The sequence below is a fragment of the Anser cygnoides genome, chromosome 2, assembly GCF_040182565.1.
Source record: "Anser cygnoides isolate HZ-2024a breed goose chromosome 2, Taihu_goose_T2T_genome, whole genome shotgun sequence".
NCBI lineage: Eukaryota > Metazoa > Chordata > Aves > Anseriformes > Anatidae > Anser > Anser cygnoides.
This window is the reverse complement of record NC_089874.1, coordinates 80159527-80170000: the sequence shown is the minus strand read 5'-3', so window position 1 is coordinate 80170000 and position 10474 is coordinate 80159527.

The window sequence follows — 10474 nt, the reverse complement described above, 5'->3', positions numbered from 1 at the left end:
GTTAGCCGGGGTTGGCCAAACTGTTTGCAGGTAGTGGTAGCTGCTGCCTTGTTAGTGGAAGAAGCACAGAAGATCACTTTTGGGGGGGGAAATCAAAGTAATATCTCTACACAATATATGCGGGGTACTGCAACAGAAGGCAGAGAAATGGATCACTGACGCCAGATTATTAAAATATGAAGGAATTTTGATTTCCTCTCCAAAATTAACCTTAGGAACAACCTCCCTACAGAACCCTGCTCAATTTCTTTATGGGGAACCAAATGAGTCCTTAGGACATGATTGCCTCCGAAATATAGAAGAGCAAACGAAATTGAGACCTGATCTAGAGGAGGTGGAATTACCCATCGGTGAACAGATATATGTGGATGGTTCCTCGAGAGTAGTCGAGGGAAAGCAAAAATCAGGATACGCGTTAGTAAACGAGAAAACATTTGAGATAGTGGAATCTGGACCTTTGAGCCCTAGCCGGTCTGCCCAAGCTTGCGAGCTATATGCCATATTGCAGGCCCTAAAATTGTTGAAAAATAAAAGCGGTACAATATATACAGATTCAAAATATGCTTATGGGGTAGTACATACATTTGGTAAAATATGGAAAGAAAGGGGGCTCATCAATTCACAAGGAAAGGGTTTAATACATCAGGAATTGATTACCCAGGTTTTACAAGCTATCAGAGAGCCCAAAGAAATTGCTGTAGTACATATAAAAGGGCATCAAAAAGGCCTCACCCCTCAGGTTAGGGGTAATAATCTAGCAGATCAGGAGGCAAAAAGGGCAGCATTAATGAGTATAAGAATTATAAGAACGAGGGAAGATTGCCCAGACTGTGGGAAATACTTAATACTTATACTTAATATATAATAATTAATATAATAATTAATAATATAATAATATATAATAATGCTTAATATAATACTTAATACTGTGGGAAAGGCTTAAAGGAATTTCCATGTTATGATTGCTGGAGTGAATGGGGAGTTGATGGGATTGAATGCAATTGTTCAGAGGAAGAAAGCCCGCCTTATAAAAACTGCTACAAGTGCGGGCCGACTAACTCCCTGTGGTCGAATGGACCCATTCCCCTCCCCTTACTCTGTTTCACTAATACAGAAGAAGACAAGATGACACAAATGGGGGTTCAAAAAAAAAAAAAAAAAAAAAACGATAAAGGGAAATGGGTACTGCCTGATGGACGGGAAGTGTTACCAAAATCAGTAGCTATGAGGGTGCTACGGAGATTTCATGAACAGACGCACTGGGGTACTCAGGCGTTGGTGGATCAATTTACCACATATTATATGTGTATAGGGATTTATAATATAGCAAAGAGGATCGTAAATGATTGCATAACTTGTCGGAGGGTAAATGCTCAACACATGAGAAAAAGGGTCCCGGGAGGAGGATGAGAATTGGCACATCGACCTTTTGCAAAGATTCAATTAGATTTTACTGAACTTCCAAAAACGGGGCGATATAGATACTTATTAGTTATTGTAGACCACCTCACAAACTTTGTTGAAGCATTCCCTACGGCAAGGGCCACAGCTCAAACCGTGGTAAAGATATTATTAGAAAGCATCATACCCAGATACGGGGTAATAGAAGCAATTGACTCTGATCGAGGCCCACACTTTGTGTCAAAGGTATCCCGAGACACGATGAAGGCTCTGGGAATTAAATGGGAATATCACACTCCCTGGCATCCTCAGAGTTCGGGAAAGGTAGAACGAATGAATGGTGAAATTAAAAGCAACTAACAAAGCTTATGATAGAGACTAAAACCTCCTGGGTGAAATGTTTACCGCTTGAACTATTGAATATCCGGACATAGCCCCGAGCCGATGTCGGAATCTCACCTTTTGAAAGGCTGTATGGTATGCCTTATGATTTAGAGATGCCATCTGATCACCCCCAGGTACAGGATATCCAATTAAAACCTTATTTAATACAGCTTATGAACCAACGGAGGGAGTTGCAAGCGAAAGGCTTGGTGGCTAGATATAGCAATCCATAGGATACAACCTGGAGATAGGGTTCTAATTAAGACATGGAAAGAAACGTCTTTAACACCACGGTGGGGAGGCCCCTATGTTGTTTTACTTATCACAGAGACGGCTATCCGGACGGCTGAGAAGGGGTGAACGCATGCCAGTCGCGTGAAAGGACCGATCCAGAAAAGCAAATGGGAAGCGGTCGCAGGCCCTGATGACTTAAAGCTCACGTTGAAACGAACTCGATAAGTATGGTCTAACTGTCTATGTATCGTAAAAAAAAAAGGAGGAAAGGGGACCCTGTTTGATCAGAAAAAGGTCGCGGTTACCTGAGAAACTCCCCTGAAGAACACTGCTGCTGCCAAGAAGAACTTGCACCTTGTAGTTCGCTGCAACCGAACTGACAAGCGAGGCAGAGAGTGAAACGGTGGGGAATTACGTGGCCAGGTAAAGAACTCTGGAAAATGGGCCCTAGCCATTTTTTTTTGCGATACATAGTAATGGGTACGATTGTTTACACTGTTCCTGGGTCTGCGCACCCTCACAAACCTTTTAAATGGAGCCTGATTAGATGGGAAGATCACCATGTTGTTCAGCAGATAACTACTGCTGGGGGACTGATAGGGAAGGCATCATCTATATAAAGAAGGAAGAGACTAAGAGTCCCCAACGGGTGGGACCAAATCAGAAACTGTCGGGGAGTGTTTTGAGGATTCAGCCTACACAAGCTTTTAGAATGCTAACTCCTAATAGCCCTAAACCACTGGAGGTTGCTAATAAATCAGTAAACCCGGAGTATGGGATTAGAAATGAAGGGGTGACCGGGAATAACATATGGAGAATCATGAATGCTAGTTATCAGTTGTTGAATCAACCAAATCCAGACGTGCCTAGACCTTGCTGGTTATGTCTTGATATAAGGCCCTCATATTACGACGCCATTGGGGATCTGGGAGAAACCACCCGTTCAAACGAAACCGATCCCCCACAATGCAGTTGGGGAAGGGATGTAGGAATAACGTTAACGGAAGTAACTGGGAATGGCAGGTGCGTAGGCACGGTCCCTGGTGAGAAGTTCCATCTATGCAATATTACAGAAAATGTTACACAATTAGACAAAGAAAAATGGTTAATACCAGCAGATAACACCAGATGGGTATGTTCGTCTCTGGGGGTAACTCCATGCTTATCTTTGAAATTGTTCAACTCGTCTCATGATTTTTGTGTACAGGTAGTAATTATACCTAGGATTCTTTACCATTCTGAGGAGTATATGTACATCCAACATGCTATGGCAAAAAAAACACTTAAGGAAGAGAGAGCCTATTACGGCTGTCACTTTAGCCACTCTGATGATTCTGGGGGCTGCAGGAGCCGGAACTGAAATTACCTCTCTGGTAAAACAAAGCCAAGAATTTACCTCTCTACGCATTGCTGTAGATGAGGATTTGGCCCGTATCGAGCAATCTATATCAGCTTTAGAGAAATCTGTACGACAAAATCGTAGGGGATTAGATCTGATTTTTCTACAACAAGGAGGATTGTGTGCAGCCCTACGAGAGGAGTGTTGCGTATATGCAGATCATACTGGAGTAGTAAGGGATACAATGACTAAATTGAGAGAAGGGCTAGAAAAACGAAAAATAGAAAATGAAGCCCACCAGAATTGGTATGAATCCTGGTTTAATTACTCACTTTGGCTCACTACACTGCTATCAACTATAGCAGGACCTTTGTTGCTGCTCATATTAACACTAACTTTTGTACCATGTATATTCAATCGAATAATCGCGATTGTAAAAAAAACCGATTAGAGGCAGCTCACCTTATGCTTGTGCGTGCGAAATATGAATCTCTTGAACAGGAGGAGGATGACGCAGAAACTTTAATATTGAGCAAACGAGTGCTTCAAAAATTCATCAATGAACAAAATATGTTAGAAAAAGAAAAAGGAGGGATTGTGATAAATTAGCGGGTGTTTGTTCATTGTCTTTAAAAGGAATTCAGAGGATCTGCTGAGAAGATAAGGTTTTGCAATTTACGACCTTGTTAAGGGGGAAGACTAAGCAAGTAGATAGTGGGGAGGGGGTGTTGGATAAACATCCTTGGTAAAACAAAGACTCTGTGAAATACTGTTTCCCGCTTCACTACCCTCCCCCTTGAACACGAGCACAACGCATGATCATTGAAAGAAAAACAACGACCCCCAACAACGAACTGCGCAGCTTCAGAAGGTCCAACAAGTCCTGACAAACCGAAACTTGGATGCTATAAAACGGCGACACTGAAAAGGGAAAGTTGCATGCTGTGGTGGAGCGGAGGCTCCCCAGCCGCCCAGCGCTGTTTTGCTTGTGCCTGCTTACTTAATTAATAAAATATTTCTGATAGACCAAGAAATTTGTATGGTCTCACTTATAACACCATCCAGCCTGGCCTTGAACACTTCCAGGGATGGGGCATGCATAGTTTCTCTGGGCAACCTGTGCCAGTGTCTCACCACACTCTGAGTGAAGAATTTCTTCCTTATATCTAATCTAAATCTACCCTCTCTTAGTGTAAAGGCATTACTCCTTGTCCTGTCACTCCACTCCCTGACAAAGTCTCTCCCCAGGTTTTCCATAGTTCCCCTTTAGTTACTGGAAGGTCGCTCTAAGGTCTCCCCAGCACCTTCTCTTCTCCACGCTGAACAACCCCAACTCCCTCATCCTGTCTTCATAGGAGAGGTGCTCCAGCCCTCTGATCATCCTCATGGTCTCTCCAACAGGTCCATGGCCTTTTTGTGCTGGGGGCCCCCAGAGCTGAGTGCAGTGCTCCAGGTGGGGGTCTCACAAGAGCAGAGCAGAGGGGGAGAATCACCTTCTTCAATCTGCTGGCCACACTGCTTTTGGTGCAGCTCAGGATACAGTTGGCCTTCTGGGCTGAAAGCACACGTTGAGCTTCTCACCACACACCAGCTCACGTTGTGCTTCTCACCAGCCAACAGCCCCACATCCTTCTCATCAGGGCTGCTCTCAATCCATTCTCTGCCCAGCCTGTATTTGTGCTTGGGATTGCCCTGGCCCAGATACAGGACCTTGCATTTGGCCTTGCTGAACTTCATGAGGTTCGCACAGGCCCACCTTTCAAGCCTGTTAATGTCTCTCAAAGTCAACCCACCACACCGTGAAACAACAAATTTTTAAAAGCACTCAGTAATGCTTTCTATTCTAAGCTTTGAGTGTACTCCTGAGCATTGTCCACACCTTACACTAACTCCAATTTCACAATAAGTAGATTTTCACGCTAAATAAATAGTACTTTCAATCCTAATAATAGCTGCAATGAAGTTTAAATAGATGATGATTTTAATATCTAGAGGATTCGATCTTCAGGGCAAACACGCATTGAAATGGAAGCCTAGATACAATTTCAAGTTGCTAAGCACTCTGACTTTTATCTGACAAAGTGTTTTAACATGCTCTCCATCATAGATTGGTTCTAGAGTAGCTGGCTCTTTACGGAATAAAATTTCCCATTGTTATTACTTGTGAATAATATCCAAATCATGAAGAGTAATTTTTATGGAGTTTGGTTTTGATTCAAAAATATTAACGTACATGTATAAAAATCCTTCACAATAGATAAAACTATCATGGCTAAACATTTAATAAACATGACTAAACAGTAAGATAAAAATTGAAATCAACTCTCTTCATTCTTCTGTAAATATTCAATAAGACAATTATTTTTAAGTATCCTTTATTATAATTGCCACACCAATGACAAATAATTATTATGTTCAAGGCAACCAGGAACATTTGCAGTGAAATTCTGACAAACATCTTAATTGTAAATCTCTAAAGATCTAATTCATATTAATGTGGAAATTAAATTTTAAAAAGCTAATGTTGGACTTCGCAGTCTGCTCTACTGCATCCCATGCGCTTGCATTTTGACAGAGCTCAAATGCTTCATTGGTATTCCATAGGAGATCACCTTTATTTTAGTTTGGAAAGTAATGGACTATTTGCTTAATATATATATATTAGAACTATTATTGTTTCTGTAAAACTCTGGGAATTGCTTCTCTGCTAAAGCATCCCTGAAGCTGCATTGCACCTCATATATTGTTCAGCACGGATGAGTCATACAGGCCTCACTGGACTTCCAGCAAAGGGATTACACATTGTCTGTGGCTAGCTGCGTGCCACTGGATTTTCTTTCTCTAATTCACATTGAATATGGCTGCTCTGAGGGATGGTCTTGCTCTGCAGTATGCTCCAGACACTCCAGGTCCCTTCCTTAACCAGGACAGGTATTTGGCCAAACCATGTGGTGTAGAGTTCCTCCCACCCAGATCAGGATAGGGGCAGAGCATCTGGTCCCAGAAATCAGGATGTACTCACCATTCCCAGCTGCAGATAAAATTATTTATAAGATGGTATAATTTCAAAATAGGAATATTTTTTCTATAAATAAAGCTTTCAACAAAATAGTAAGTCCCTTATATATACGTAATTAATAGTCTAATCCACCTTTCTTGTACTCATTTTTTACTGAAAATAAATAAATAAATAAATAAGTATACCTTGTTTCAGAACTCTAAAATGACTAACAGGAAGAATCTGGTATACACAGAGCTTGTGTTGAATTCAGACTTTTACCCTCAATGTGCAGCAAGCATGTATTGCACCATGCTAGATCAGACGTACAAACCTATCATACAGACCTAGTGATGAAAGTGGCCTGTATGACTGCAGTTGCACACTAGAATGGAAATCTGATAGAGACTAATATATGTTCATGTAAACACTATACGTCTGTAGGGAGCTCTGACCCTCTTTGGCTGGAAAGGTGCTAAATGAAAACACCTACCTCAAGTAAGTGCCAGGTCTTCCACACATGAACAGTCTATATCAAGAAATGAATCATAATCTGAGGTTTTTCTGTGGGTAAAGGTGACATTTTTTCCTCCTAAAAATATTCGAACTTTTCAAAGTCGTATTTTCTGGAAAATAATGGATTTTACTTGTAAATCAAAACTCTGGAGACAGGTTTTTCAGAAAAGAAGCACTATAATTTGCATTCACAGGTTCATGAGGAGGTATTCTTGCTGTTCAATATTCCTCTTTGACTGAAGCCTTCAGTGCTCTGTAGATTCCTAAGAGGTATCTTTAAAGAAATGTCAAGCATAATCATTCAGACAGGTAGATAATATATACATCTTCATGGCATGTGTCAATTTCTGTCTTAAGCAAATCATTCATTCAAAATAGAGAGCATATTATAATTCAGGAAATCCTAGTGGAGCAAGTCATTATAATTAGAAATCCTAAACTGCAGACTTACAAAAAGAGTAGTTTTGTGTTCACATAGGTCAAGAAAAGATCTCTTTCTTTGGGAGTCATTCTTTCCTGCTCTGTCTTTTCTTCAGCTGAAGCAAAAATTTCTAAGCAGCTTGTTATCTGATGTATCTAAAGCAAATATATCCGTAATGGATGGCATCCAATAATTTTTTCAATGTTTTACAGTAAAGGGCAACTGAAACAAACAGCTGCAATTTGTTTGATGATGTTCATCAAGGTTTTGTTAACAGCAAATAGCATATACCCAGGATATATTCATATTATTTATCTTTGAGTACTCTTAATAACAGGACGTAAAAATTTTATAGAGTTGGATTACATAAAAAGGCCCACTGTTTGACTTGGTAATAAGGTTATATAAAAATAGGCTAGGCTAGCTCTTCAGTTTGCAATTGGTCTTCAAAAGTTTAAGTTGTTTGAGTTCACATATTGTCAATTGAGACAGCAAATGATTTCACTACTGCAAGTTTGCTTTTATATAAAGTCTTTTAAGTTTTAGACCTCATTTCACCAGTGGTTCAAATAGGGGGGCATTGTGGTAACTGAGACCTGAGAGAGATGGTATAGGACGGCAAGGCTGCCTTTATTCTTCCTGTATAATCCTGGACTATATGAATCCTTGAACACCATTCTCTGTCCACTCAATTCTGGAAAGGGAAATTCAGGGAATGTACAGGAAATTCTGTTCATTCCTTTGTGGTCAGGACAACGCAAATGTTAAATGGGAAGGTTTTCTGAAGATGGGTAGCACCAGAACATCTACAGGCAATGAAATTATCAAGCAAACATTAAGACTAATTGATAGTAAGACTGACTTTGTAGCTATAAATTATTGGCATTAAGTACTTCCCAGGCACTGACAAAAAATACGCTACAAAGATCAGAAATGTTAGAATCAAGTAGAGGAGATAACCTGTAATAGGGCGCCAGGGTTTGAAGTACAACTGAAGACAATGAGACCATGCTAACTTCTGACTAGTAACTTCTTGCTGGTTAAGCAGTTGGTAAAGGACAAGGATGTGGTACAGGATGTCTTTGTTCCTTCAGAACTTCTACAAAAGACATCTGAAGTATTAATTAGTAACAGGTATTCTCAATAATGTGCTTTTTGCCTTGCAAAAGGAACTGGCTAAGACTGGAACTTCTTGCACAAATGATAGGACTTAATTGAAAATGGGTTAAATCTTCCAAAACTCCTACACTATATGAAGAAGATACATTAACAACAATCTAATCCTAGTTATCATGACCTGGTTGAGACTGTTAAAAAAAAAAAAAAAAAAAAAAAGTAATACTGTGTACATTTGGATCAAGACACAAAATATTTGTGTCATGTGAACACAAACAAGAAAGGGTTCTTCAGATATCTGAACAGTAAGTAGAAGCACAGGGAGGACAAAAGCTCATTACTGAAAAGGGAAGGGAGATTACTTGTTAATAACACTAACAAGACAAAGGATCTCAATATCTTCTTTGTCTCTGTCTTTACCGCCATAGCTGGACCCCAGATCACATGATAAATTGACTATAACAACACATGTTAATGCACCAGTAGTGCAAGAAGGTCTGGTCTGTGGCCTCTTGAAAGAGCTCAACCCATGTGAATCTATGGGCCCAGGCAGAATCCACTCGAGAATGTTAAGAGATGTGGCTGACATTGTTGCAAAGCCACTGTCTGTATGTAATATGAAAAGGCATGGAGATCAGGGGATATCTCTGAAGAGGTATCTTGCTAGAAGAGGGCAAATGTCATACCTACCTACAAGGGCCCAGAAAAGGATACAGGAAATTGCAAGCACATAATTACTGCTTTCCTCTTCTTTTTATTTATCCTACCAAGCTTTACTTAATCAATCTCCTATAATTTTATCTTCTTTAACTGCATCTTCCTTACTTTTGCTAATGCAGAATTATTCACTAGGAGAGCACAGATGTAAATTCTGGAGTAACTCTAGATGCAATGTAGTTATCCATTGATCGTTTGCATTTCTCCTGGCTTCAGCCATGACTTCTTGTTGTGCTTAATATGATGGACTCACATAACATTTACCTCCAAGATTCCTCTTGATAATCCACACGGTGAAATAAACTCTCTTTACATAGTAGAAATTGCCTAGAGTGAGTTTTGTTAGTTTTGGTACAGAAAATCTAGCATTGGCATTTATGGCTTTATCAGTTGATACAGTTCTGACAACAACAACAACAACAACAACAAAACTGAGCAATAATTTCCTGGTGGAAATCAGTTTTATTGTAATTTTTGCAAATTACATTTGCAAAACCTGGTGGGAAAAGTCCTGGGACTGGTGTACTACAATGGATAGTTATAGATCCCTTCAGAAAGGGTAGGCAGGGCAGGTGAGGCAGGGGGTGGTGCTGTATGTAAAAGGAGGGGCTAGGCCATTGCAGTTGGTGATGACAGCGAGAGAGCCTCTGAGCACAGATTAAGAAACAAGCAAATAAAGGGGTTATTATTGTGGGAGTCTTCTATAGGCCACCCAGCCAGGATGATGACACCAGTTCTTTAACGAGCTAAGAGATACATCTAGATCATCTGCCCTTGTCATTACGGGGGACTGCAACTTGCCAGACATTAACTGGGAATATCACACAGCTGATACAAACATGTTCAGCAGATTCCTAACACACCTTGGTGGTAACTTCTTTGTACAGATACCAAGGAAAATGCCCTCCAGATCTGTTGCTTGTGAACAGAGAAGGTCTCCTGGGTGAAGTGGTGATTGGTGGTTGTTTTGGACATAGTGACCATGAAGTAGTCGAGTTTAAAATCTTTGGTGATAGGAGAAAAACTACAACCAAAACTTCAACCCTGGATATGGGAAGTGTAGACTTCAAGCTGCTCAGGGAACTAGTTAGTAAGGTTCCTGGGAAACTACTTTTGAAGTCACTGGGGCTCATCAGTACTGGTCACTTTTTAAGTATCACTTCTTAAGAGCCCAGGGAAAGTAAATTACAAAATGTAATAATTCAAGCAGGTAGGGCAGAAGGCTAATTTGGCTGAGCAGGGATCTTCTTCTAGAGCTTAGGCAGAAAAAGAGATTTTAAAGAAGGGCAAGAAAGAAGACCTTGGTAATTACGGACCTGTCAGTCTCGTTTCAGTGCCTGGCAAAATT